This window comes from Anomaloglossus baeobatrachus, unplaced genomic scaffold (genome assembly GCF_048569485.1).
Source record: "Anomaloglossus baeobatrachus isolate aAnoBae1 unplaced genomic scaffold, aAnoBae1.hap1 Scaffold_379, whole genome shotgun sequence".
NCBI classification, from domain to species: Eukaryota; Metazoa; Chordata; class Amphibia; order Anura; family Aromobatidae; genus Anomaloglossus; species Anomaloglossus baeobatrachus.
In genome coordinates, this window is record NW_027443133.1 from 41,667 (window position 1) to 54,389 (window position 12,723).

Here is a 12,723-nt window from a genome sequence, read left to right on the forward strand (position 1 = left end):
CTAGATAAGACTGAGAATAAGATACTGCACGGGACATAGCAGAGTTGGTCAAGTTGAGTGGAGATGAGTTTGCTATTTGGCACAGCTTTTTGCATCAATAAAGCAAGTAAAAGGTGTGAAAGATAAAAAAAAGGGTGAAAGTGTGAAAAGTGAATTGGCCAAATTGAGGTGCATATAAAGTTTTTGCTTTCTTTCAATTCACTAATGGGGCTCATTTGAATCAGATGAATTGAGTTCTGCTTTTGGAAACTGGGTTAAGAAGGGGTGCACCGGTCCTGGAGGTACTGCAATACCAGGTCAATGCGTGGAGTGGACAGAGCAAGATTTTTTCCATCTCCTTGTTCTAAAAATCCATTTAATATATGGTCCCCAGAGAGGGGACGTATCAGATATTAAACTGATAAGAACAGATTTAATTTTTTTTTTTTTCTGTTTATCAGTAGGACTTCAAAATAACAAAGGTGATCGCCTCCCGTTGCCTGGGAACCGTCCAGGCACAAGAGGGCTATGTGTCACCAGAAGGCGCACACACTTCCTCAAGGCCGGCAGACGTGCAATCCCAGGCACCTTCCAGTACCGACCAAGGTAGCGTCCTCCGAAACTACACTTGATCTTAGCCAAAAAGCCGAGAAGCTATAACCCGAATTGGTTACGGCCTTGAGTGGCACCCTGGCCTATACCGGACACATCTTAGGGAGAGGGAGACAAACCCACGCCTACAGAAGACATTTTGTCACCCAAGCCAACCCTTGAAAAGGCTGTTTTGCAGAGCAAAAACAAGAAGAATGGTGCTTTTTGCAGCCGCCGCCCACTGCAATGAATCTGAATAACTCCTCCTTTTGGACACAAGCACCTCCCCTCCCCCTTGCAGTCTTTCCAATTCATGATACAAAAAGATGGACGGACAGGACAGGACAGGACAGGCTGCCTGACTTTCCGTCACTGCCACCCTTTGCCATCCTTGCCCGTAGAAAGCCCTTTCATCATCCCCAAACCCTAATCTTTTCCCTTCCCTTCCCAGATGCGTCTCACTCCCTTTCATTAGGAAGTGAGCGCAGCCTTTTCTCCGTTCTGCACATGCGCGACGTTAAACACAAATGCGCAGGCGTGCGTTCCATTACCCTCACTGCATTCCACTCCCATACAGGAAGTGGGCGCAGCTATTACTACGGTCGCACATAAAAGAACCCACGGCCACCACTGCACATAGCTGACTCCACCACAGGACACCCACTTCTACACCAACGCAGGTAAGACAGGATCGGCACCTCTATGCTCCCGTTACAATCAGGCTCAGTCACCATGTGATAACGCTCTCAACTCTTTAGTTGCAGGCTCCCCTTGCTTCACCTCCACTGGCTGTGCTGCCATTTCCTCTCCCACCTGGAAGGTATACTTTATTCCACTATTTTCCTGTTTCTCTCTTCCCCCTTTTCCCATAACCTACTTTTATCTGCATTTGTGGGGTATCTATATGCTATTTACATCATAGTTTTATTCATTAATATGGAAGGGAAGAGTGCCCATGAGAGTGTTGAACTGCGGAGAGCAAGAGATTAAGCTGCTCCGATTTGCCACCATTGATAAGCTGTTCTCAGTAGATACACATGCTATCCAAACAGCAGCATCCACCATTGCTTCAGCCCACCCATTCAGTGACAGCTCACCAAGTCAGCCAGAGGAGTGGTGTAAGGAATTACACGTAGGCACTGACTCCACACCTTCACATCACAAGAAGGGGGTCTACAGGCTAGTGCAAGAATACGAGCAAGTCTTCAGCAAACATCCGCTAGACTTTTGAAGAATAAAAGGGGTCAAACACTACATCCCCACAAGTGCACACCCACCCATCAAAGAGAGATATAAGCCAAAACTACCTGCACATTACCAGTGTACCAAGGACATGTTGAGCAACATGAAGGAGGCTGGGGTTATCCGTGACAGTTGTAGCCTCTGGGCAGCTCCGTTGGTCCTGTTAAAGAAGAAGGACAGCACCACTCCCCTGTATTGAGGAATAGCTAGCTGCATTGAGAACTGCAAATTATTTTTCTACCCTTGATCTCACTAGTCGCTATTGGCAAGTGTCCGTTGCTGAGGCAGACCGGGAGAAGACCGCCTTTGCCACCCCGATGGGTCTCTGCGAGTTCAAAAGCATGCCCTTCGAGCTGTGCAATTTGCCAGGAACCTTCCAGAGGCTGATGGAATGCTGCTTGGGACACCGAAACTTTGAAACGGTACTGCTATACCTTTATGATGTTATTGTTTATTCTAAAGCAAACAAGATTTTAGGGTGTATAAAAAGGGAGATTAGATCCGGTGATCCCAACGTATTGTTACCCCTCTATAAATGACTTGTAAGGCCACATCTGGAATATGGGGTAAAGTCCTGAGCAGGTTGATAACCATTGGTTTGAGCATGGTAGGGTGTAGTGCGCATCTTCCTGCATCGGTAAAAGCTGCAGAAGTCCTTGAAGATTTCCGCTTCAAAGGCTGTGCCTTGATCTGTGAGGACTCTCTCTGAGTAGCCATGAGGTCTGCATAAGTGTGCTTGGAAGACCTTCGCTGCAGTATGGGCCATTAGATCTTTGACTTGTACCACAACCATAAATCTCGAGTAGTTGTCTACCATCGTAAGTGCATACGTGAGCTCGCCTCGATATTCTGCAACAAAACTCCCTTTTTCGATTTCAGTTTCAGCAAACACTCCTCTTCCTGTAGAAAATATTTATCATTACCTAAGACAGTCATTCTAATGCATGACAATATTAAGGCAATTTAGTTAAAACTTGTTTTAACTCACCTTTAAGGGGATTGATGTATTTCATGGTCAATCCAGGTTTGTCAGTGATGGCACTGACATAATGTATGGCGTCTTTTTCGGGCGTTATCCTTTGCCTTTTCATTGTGAAAATCCAGTTGCCTATATCAAAGCAAATTCTACTACTTGTAAAGTATGCAGAAAATGAAATGTAGAACATATAACATCAACTGCTTAGGAACGCATCATAGGTTAGTACTTAAAAGGATATTGTCATGTTCTAGTCATAATGCAAGCTGGACATTTTTCATGTTACCCTGTAATCGCCGGCCTGTTCTAATGCTCACAAGCCAAGATATAGGCTCAGCTGCTAAGGCTTCCCTCTGCCTTCTGAATGAAACTTGAATATGTCTGGGTCACTGTGTATATAGCAGGTGCTCAGAAAAAATAAGAGTCAATTCAATAGAAATAGCTCTGGCACACTATAGTGATCAATAACGTAAGAAAAGAACTCTTGGAATGCTGAAAATTCTTTATTTGTGCAAAAGGATAATTCATCCAACGTTTCGACCTTGTTTTTAGGTCTTTATCAAGGATAAAGTTATCTAAGATCATAAAGGGTTACAAAACCATATAAACACGTAATTAGTACATAGTACAACATAACAGTACAATATATTGCTACTTGAGAGTACAATGGGTCAAATGACCATGATGCACATACAAAAAATTTTTCCAAAGCCATAGTGAAAACATTTGTACTGAGGAAAGAAAATTTCCACATGACCTATCTGGAGAAACATTCTGGATCAAACAACCAAAAATAGTCAAGCAGGTAAATACACACCTATATGGATAACAGGATGATATGTGTTCAATTGTATAGCGTCATTGCCATTAAGGTACAAATGGAAAACTTGCAATCCTATATAGTGAAGGAAATGAACACATATCATATCAAAGAACACAGGAACATGGGTGTGAGAAAAACCTCAATGTTTATACTTTGTTCTTTATAATGGTGTGAACATGTATATGTCTCAGTACCTTATGCACTTGAGAATTCTAGTGAGTAGATCATGAAAGCCTATTTCAGAACTGGAATCGGTAAATAATTGTAGGTGGAATCTAAATGAAAAGATGGTACAAGTGTTATCATGACACGTGGGCTATAACACAATGGACCGTGTGACAAAGAAGAAAGGAGAGAAAGAAGAGGAAGAAAATGCAACTACCTGTAACATTACGTGATAGTCACTGGTAAGTATCACTTGACAATTCAAGTGAAAAAGGATTCCTTTATTAAAGGGTTCTCAGTCGCCTCAGGATCATGAAATACTAGGGTAAATGATATGAGAATGGGTAAGAAGCACCACTAAAGGAAATATGAGATGCAGGACATATATCTATAAACCCCTGAACTACATGATAGAAATAAAAAGAAGAAAAAAGAAAAAAAAGAAGAAAGAAGAAGAACACATAGAATGCGGAAAGAGAATGGGTACAACTACCTGAGTTACTGCAGGGAGGCCCCTGGTTGGTATTGTGAGGGTTAGTGGAATTCCTTCACTGAAGGGTTCTCAGTTGCCTCAGGTTCGTGAAAAATGCTATAGACAAATAATGCCCGGAGAAAAGGGGTTCATATACAGCGAATAATGGTAATACAAGGTACATGTGTCACATGTAATAGTATATATATATATATTGTACTAAGCTCTACACCAGAAATAGAAAGTAGTCCCTCTGCCTTCTGTCTAGGTGCCCTGAGTTATGTCCTGTAAACTGTCACAGGGACCCAGACACACATGTGTAGTAGGGGAATATCCCTGCTGAGATGCCAGTGCTAGAGCACTCGTTTGCTGTGGAGTTGAACGCTATGTGAGCAGTTCTTACCTTCAATGAGCAGAAGTCTCTTTTTTCAGATTTCAATATCTCTGTGGGTATCTGGCAGAAATATGGAATAGTCTTTATTGCTAAGACCCTGTACACCACTCCCACTAAAGGGGGCTTTACACGCTGCAACATCGCTAATGCGGAGTCGTTGGGGTCACGGAATTTGTGACGCACATCCGGCCGCATTAGCGATGTTGCTGCGTGTGACACCGATGAGCGATTTTGCATCGCTGCAAAAACGTGCAAAATCGCTCATCGGTGACATGGGTCTCCATTCTCGATTATCGTTACTGCAGCAGTAACGATGTAGTTCGTCGCTCCTGCGGCAGCACACATCGCTCCGTGTGACACCGCAGAAACGAGGAACCTCTCCTTACCTGCCTCCCAGCCGCTATGAGGAAGGAAGGAGGTGGGCGGGATGTTCCGGCCACTCATCTCCGCCCCTCCGCTGCTATTGGGCGGTCGCTCAGTGACGTCGCTGTGACGCCGCACGGACCGCCCCCTTAGAAAGGAGGCGGTTCGCCGGTCACAGCGACGTCGCCGGGCAGGTAAGTATGTGTGACGGGTCTGGTCGGTGTTGTGCAGCATGGGCAGCGATTTGCCCGTGTCGCGCAACAGATGGGGGCGGGTATCCACACTAGCGATATCGGGACCGATATCGCAGTGTGTAAAGTAGCCTTTAATAAACTGTGTAAAGGATTTTAAGTAAAAATCCACAATAAACCAGCGCTAGATGGGTTTTTATAATTTTATTAATAGACCACAAATAAAAAATTTTTTGCTATCCTTGTTTCAAGACAGAGTATTTGATAATATACAATACACTGATTATTACTAAAACCAAGGACCACATAAAACAAGGACCACATAAAATAAAAAATGAAAGTAATGAGAATAAAATTCTTTTGTATAACCAATTAACTTCGAGGTGATACAATATTCACATTGATTTAGTTTTACCAGTCTAATGTAATGCCCCGGCCGGTGGCATATATTTTGTTTGGTTAATAATTTAGACTTATACAATGAAAGATGTACTATACCACCCCTGGCTAACTTACAAGTTTTAAGTTGTACAATATAAGTTTGCGACGTTATATTCATATATAGGAAGGCAAACAATATTGGCAATTTAGTGGCACCCACCATACGTAATCTTACAGCACCTAATAAGGGAGGATTATTTGGCCTGAAAGGTTTTTTTCCATGCAAAAGCTGTATAGTATGTAAGAATACAAAAAATATTTCACGGAAATCCTTCTTACAGGGGCAGTCAGAAGTCATGATTAGAGAATTTATTACATGTCAATCAAAGGGAGTAGTATATTGCATTCAATGTCCCTGTCAGAAAAAATACATTGGGAGAACTATTAGACCCCTACGGAAAAGGGTGGGTGAGCACATTAGAAGTGTTAAAAATAAATGTACTAAGCACCCCCTATCCAGACATTATGTGTTAAAACATGGAGGGTCCTTTAAAGGATCCCAAGTATGGGGCGTACAAAAAATAACTAAGGATTGGAGAGGTGGCGATTTCATTAAAAAAATGTCACGAGCAGAAAGCCAATGGATTTTTGAATTGAACACCTTGAAACCATATGGACTCAATAATGATATAGAACTGTTTGCTTTTAATTAATTTATATTTTTATAGGTAGAGGAGTAATAAGTACTGATAATAATACGGAGAGAAGGAAAAAAAAAAAAAAAAAAGCGATTGTCATGGAGATATATGTGTATATATGCATAATATATATTAAAATTGGTATCATATCATAGTATCATAGTATCATAGTTTTTAAGGTTGAAGGGAGACTCTAAGTCCATCTAGTTCAACCCGTAGCCTAACATGTTGATCCAGAGGAAGGCAAAAAAAACCCAATGTGGCAAACAAGTTCCAATGGGGAAAAATTTCCTTCCTGACTCCACATCCGGCAATCAGACTAGTTCCCTGGATCAATACCCTGTCATAAAATCTAATATACATAACTGGTAATATTAAATTTTTCAAGAAAGGCGTCCAGGCTCTGCTTAAATGTTAGTAGTGAATCACTCATTACAACATCATGCGGCAGAGAGTTCCATAGTCTCACTGCTCGTACAGTAAAGAATCCTCGTCTGTGATTATGATTAAACCTTCTTTCCTCAAGACGTAGCGGATGCCCCCGTGTTCCAGTCGCAGGCCTAGGTGTAAAAAGATCTTTGGAAAGGTCTCTGTATTGTCCCCTCATATATTTATACATTGTGATTAGATCCCCCCTAAGCCTTCGTTTTTCCAAACTAAATAACCCCAAGTTTAATAACCTGTCTTGGTATTGCAGCCCACCCATTCCTCTAATAATCTTGGTCGCTCTTCTCTGCACCCTCTCCAGTTCAGCTATATCCTTCTTATATATCGGTGACCAGAATTGTACACAGTATTCTAAGTGCGGTCGCACTAGTGACTTGTACAGAGGTAGAACTATATTTTTTTCATGAACACTTATACCTCTTTTAATACATCCCATTATTTTATTAGCCCTGGCAGCAGCTGCCTGACACTGTCCACTAAAGTGAAGTTTACCATCCACCCATACACCCAAGTCTTTTTCTGTGTCTGTTTTACCCAGTGCTCTACAATTAAGTACATAATTATAAATTTTATTTCCTCTACCCAAGTGCATGACCTTACATTTATCTACATTAAACTTCAATTGCCACTTCTCAGCCCAATCCTCCAATTTACATAAATCTCCCTGTAATATAAAATTATCCTCCTCTGTATTGATTACCCTGCAGAGTTTAGTATCATCTGCAAATATTGAAATTCTACTCCGCATGCCCCCAACAAGGTCATTTATAAATATGTTGAAAAGAAGCGGGCCCAATACTGGTGCTTCACTTGCCCAAGGTTGATGTAGATATAAGGGGCTTTTCATATTATAGCAAATTTATATTACACCTTTATGATGTCCTTTTGTTAAATTTATTGTTGAAAAAAAGCATATGCATATATACACATTGTCTTCCCAGTATATGATGATACAAGCAAGGCTATATATAGGTCTTTTTAGAAAAACCTTTAGAAAAACCTTTGCACATAATTATATTATATGGCTATTATGAACGGTCTTTCACAAATTGATATATGTAGTGGTCATTGAATGTTGGTTGAATTTAAACATTGTTTAATTTTATGCAAATTATAACCAATTAAATATATGCATAAATAGTGCTCTAGGCAACAGCTGAGTTATCCTTGAGGAAGGGGGCCGTTACACGCCCCCGAAACGCGTGTCGGATCAGGACTCTGTTTTTGCCTACCTCACCTGTGCGGTGATAACCTGCCAAGTAATCTCTCCCTCGTGTGGAATCAACCGGCTTCCACTGGACACGGTACGGATTGCCTGCTGGAGAGGTTGAGAGGTTACCGCTGACATTTCCTTTGTCTGCAACCAGGATACATTGGTACCTCCAGCGGTTCTGCATTGCTCGTTTGGAAGCAGATCGGAGCCTTGTGTGGTGCTAACCTGCCAAGCAACTTCCTCCTGTGTGGAATCAGTCAGCTGACACTGGATACGGTCTGGACTGCCCGCTGGAGAGGCTGAGTAGTTACCGCTGATCTTATTGTTGTCCGCAGCCAACATCTTGGTGCTTTCAGTGGCTTCGTACTGCTTGATTTCGAAAGTACATTTGGGAGAATACGGGACCGGCTGGTTTGTGGCCTTGTGAAGTGTTATAAAGGCTCTGTAAAGAGGGATGTCGGTAACCATACATTTCCCCCAGAGCCAGCACTAGTCGCGGCCACTGGCCTCAAAACGTCCGCTCTGGAAGTATAACAGGTCAATCCTGTACATAGCGGTTCCAGCCTAATCAACGGAGAAATCCGGGGTGTTTTTTGCGGTCAAGTTGTTGTGAGGTTTATTCCCCCAGGCCCTGGGGGCGAATATAACGTCGCAAACTTATATTGTACAACTTAAAACTTGTAAGTTAGCCAGGGGTGGTATAGTACATCTTTCATTGTATAAGTCTAAATTATTAACCAAACAAAATATATGCCACCGGCCGGGGCATTACATTAGACTGGTAAAACTAAATCAATGTGAATATTGTATCACCTCGAAGTTAATTGGTTATACAAAAGAATTTTATTCTCATTACTTTCATTTTTTATTTTATGTGGTCCTTGTTTTATGTGGTCCTTGGTTTTAGTAATAATCAGTGTATTGTATATTATCAAATACTCTGTCTTGAAACAAGGATAGCAAAAAATTTTTTATTTGTGGTCTATTAATAAAATTATAAAAACCCATCTAGCGCTGGTTTATTGTGGATTTTTACTTAAAATCCTTTACACAGTTTATTAAAGGCTACTTTACACACTGCGATATCGGTCCCGATATCGCTAGTGTGGATACCCGCCCCCATCTGTTGCGCGACACGGGCAAATCGCTGCCCATGCTGCACAACACCGACCAGACCCGTCACACATACTTACCTGCCCGGCGACGTCGCTGTGACCGGCGAACCGCCTCCTTTCTAAGGGGGCGGTCCGTGCGGCGTCACAGCGACGTCACTGAGCGACCGCCCAATAGCAGCGGAGGGGCGGAGATGAGTGGCCGGAACATCCCGCCCACCTCCTTCCTTCCTCATAGCGGCTGGGAGGCAGGTAAGGAGAGGTTCCTCGTTTCTGCGGTGTCACACGGAGCGATGTGTGCTGCCGCAGGAGCGACGAACTACATCGTTACTGCTGCAGTAACGATAATCGAGAATGGAGACCCATGTCACCGATGAGCGATTTTGCACGTTTTTGCAGCGATGCAAAATCGCTCATCGGTGTCACACGCAGCAACATCGCTAATGCGGCCGGATGTGCGTCACAAATTCCGTGACCCCAACGACTCCGCATTAGCGATGTCGCAGCGTGTAAAGCCCCCTTTAGTGGGAGTGGTGTACAGGGTCTTAGCAGTAAAGAGTATTCCATATTTCTGCCAGATACCCACAGAGATATTGAAATCTGAAAAAAGAGACTTCTGCTCATTGAAGGTAAGAACTGCTCACATAGCGTTCAACTCCACAGCAAACGAGTGCTCTAGCACTGGCATCTCAGCAGGGATATTCCCCTACTACACATGTGTGTCTGGGTCCCTGTGACAGTTTACAGGACATAACTCAGGGCACCTAGACAGAAGGCAGAGGGACTACTTTCTATTTCTGGTGTAGAGCTTAGTACAATATATATATATATACTATTACATGTGACACATGTACCTTGTATTACCATTATTCGCTGTATATGAACCCCTTTTCTCCGGGCATTATTTGTCTATAGCATTTTTCACGAACCTGAGGCAACTGAGAACCCTTCAGTGAAGGAATTCCACTAACCCTCACAATACCAACCAGGGGCCTCCCTGCAGTAACTCAGGTAGTTGTACCCATTCTCTTTCCGCATTCTATGTGTTCTTCTTCTTTCTTCTTTTTTTTCTTTTTTCTTCTTTTTATTTCTATCATGTAGTTCAGGGGTTTATAGATATATGTCCTGCATCTCATATTTCCTTTAGTGGTGCTTCTTACCCATTCTCATATCATTTACCCTAGTATTTCATGATCCTGAGGCGACTGAGAACCCTTTAATAAAGGAATCCTTTTTCACTTGAATTGTCAAGTGATACTTACCAGTGACTATCACGTAATGTTACAGGTAGTTGCATTTTCTTCCTCTTCTTTCTCTCCTTTCTTCTTTGTCACACGGTCCATTGTGTTATAGCCCACGTGTCATGATAACACTTGTACCATCTTTTCATTTAGATTCCACCTACAATTATTTACCGATTCCAGTTCTGAAATAGGCTTTCATGATCTACTCACTAGAATTCTCAAGTGCATAAGGTACTGAGACATATACATGTTCACACCATTATAAAGAACAAAGTATAAACATTGAGGTTTTTCTCACACCCATGTTCCTGTGTTCTTTGATATGATATGTGTTCATTTCCTTCACTATATAGGATTGCAAGTTTTCCATTTGTACCTTAATGGCAATGACGCTATACAATTGAACACATATCATCCTGTTATCCATATAGGTGTGTATTTACCTGCTTGACTATTTTTGGTTGTTTGATCCAGAATGTTTCTCCAGATAGGTCATGTGGAAATTTTCTTTCCTCAGTACAAATGTTTTCACTATGGCTTTGGAAAAAATTTTTGTATGTGCATCATGGTCATTTGACCCATTGTACTCTCAAGTAGCAATATATTGTACTGTTATGTTGTACTATGTACTAATTACGTGTTTATATGGTTTTGTAACCCTTTATGATCTTAGATAACTTTATCCTTGATAAAGACCTAAAAACAAGGTCGAAACGTTGGATGAATTATCCTTTTGCACAAATAAAGAATTTTCAGCATTCCAAGAGTTCTTTTCTTACGTTATTGATCACTATAGTGTGCCAGAGCTATTTCTATTGAATTGACTCTTATTTTTTCTGAGCACCTGCTATATACACAGTGACCCAGACATATTCAAGTTTCATTCAGAAGGCAGAGGGAAGCCTTAGCAGCTGAGCCTATATCTTGGCTTGTGAGCATTAGAACAGGCCGGCGATTACAGGGTAACATGAAAAATGTCCAGCTTGCATTATGACTAGAACATGACAATATCCTTTTAAGTACTAACCTATGATGCGTTCCTAAGCAGTTGATGTTATATGTTCTACATTTCATTTTCTGCATACTTTACAAGTAGTAGAATTTGCTTTGATATAGGCAACTGGATTTTCACAATGAAAAGGCAAAGGATAACGCCCGAAAAAGACGCCATACATTATGTCAGTGCCATCACTGACAAACCTGGATTGACCATGAAATACATCAATCCCCTTAAAGGTGAGTTAAAACAAGTTTTAACTAAATTGCCTTAATATTGTCATGCATTAGAATGACTGTCTTAGGTAATGATAAATATTTTCTACAGGAAGAGGAGTGTTTGCTGAAACTGAAATCGAAAAAGGGAGTTTTGTTGCAGAATATCGAGGCGAGCTCACGTATGCACTTACGATGGTAGACAACTACTCGAGATTTATGGTTGTGGTACAAGTCAAAGATCTAATGGCCCATACTGCAGCGAAGGTCTTCCAAGCACACTTATGCAGACCTCATGGCTACTCAGAGAGAGTCCTCACAGATCAAGGCACAGCCTTTGAAGCGGAAATCTTCAAGGACTTCTGCAGCTTTTACCGATGCAGGAAGATGCGCACTACACCCTACCATGCTCAAACCAATGGTTATCAACCTGCTCAGGACTTTACCCCATATTCCAGATGTGGCCTTACAAGTGATTTATAGAGGGGTAACAATACGTTGGGATCACCGGATCTAATCTCCCTTTTTATACACCCTAAAATCTTGTTTGCTTTAGAATAAACAATAACATCATAAAGGTATAGCAGTACCGTTTCAAAGTTTCGGTGTCCCAAGCAGCATTCCATCAGCCTCTGGAAGGTTCCTGGCAAATTGCACAGCTCGAAGGGCATGCTTTTGAACTCTCAGAGACCCATCGGGGTGGCAAAGGCGGTCTTCTCCCGGTCTGCCTCAGCAACGGACACTTGCCAATAGCGACTAGTGAGATCAAGGGTAGAAAAATAATTTGCAGTTCTCAATGCAGCTAGCTATTCCTCAATACAGGGGAGTGGTGCTGTCCTTCTTCTTTAACAGGACCAACGGAGCTGCCCAGAGGCTACAACTGTCACGGATAACCCCAGCCTCCTTCATGTTGCTCAACATGTCCTTGGTACATTGGTAATGTGCAGGTAGTTTTGGCTTATATCTCTCTTTGATGGGTGGGTGTGCACTTGTGGGGATGTAGTGTTTGACCCCTTTTATTCTTCAAAAGTCTAGCGGATGTTTGCTGAAGACTTGCTCGTATTCTTGCACTAGCCTGTAGACCCCCTTCTTGTGATGTGAAGGTGTGGAGTCAGTGCCTACGTGTAATTCCTTACACCACTCCTCTGGCTGACTTGGTGAGCTGTCACTGAATGGGTGGGCTGAAGCAATGGTGGATGCTGCTGTTTGGATAGCATGTG

The 12,723-nt window shown here is 42.1% G+C and overlaps 1 pseudogene; it reads right to left on the reverse strand.

Moving 5' to 3' along the window:
- Positions 1 to 259: 259 nt before the first annotated feature.
- LOC142274706 (U2 spliceosomal RNA) lies at positions 260 to 466 on the reverse strand (annotated as a pseudogene).
- Positions 467 to 12,723: the final 12,257 nt, after the last annotated feature.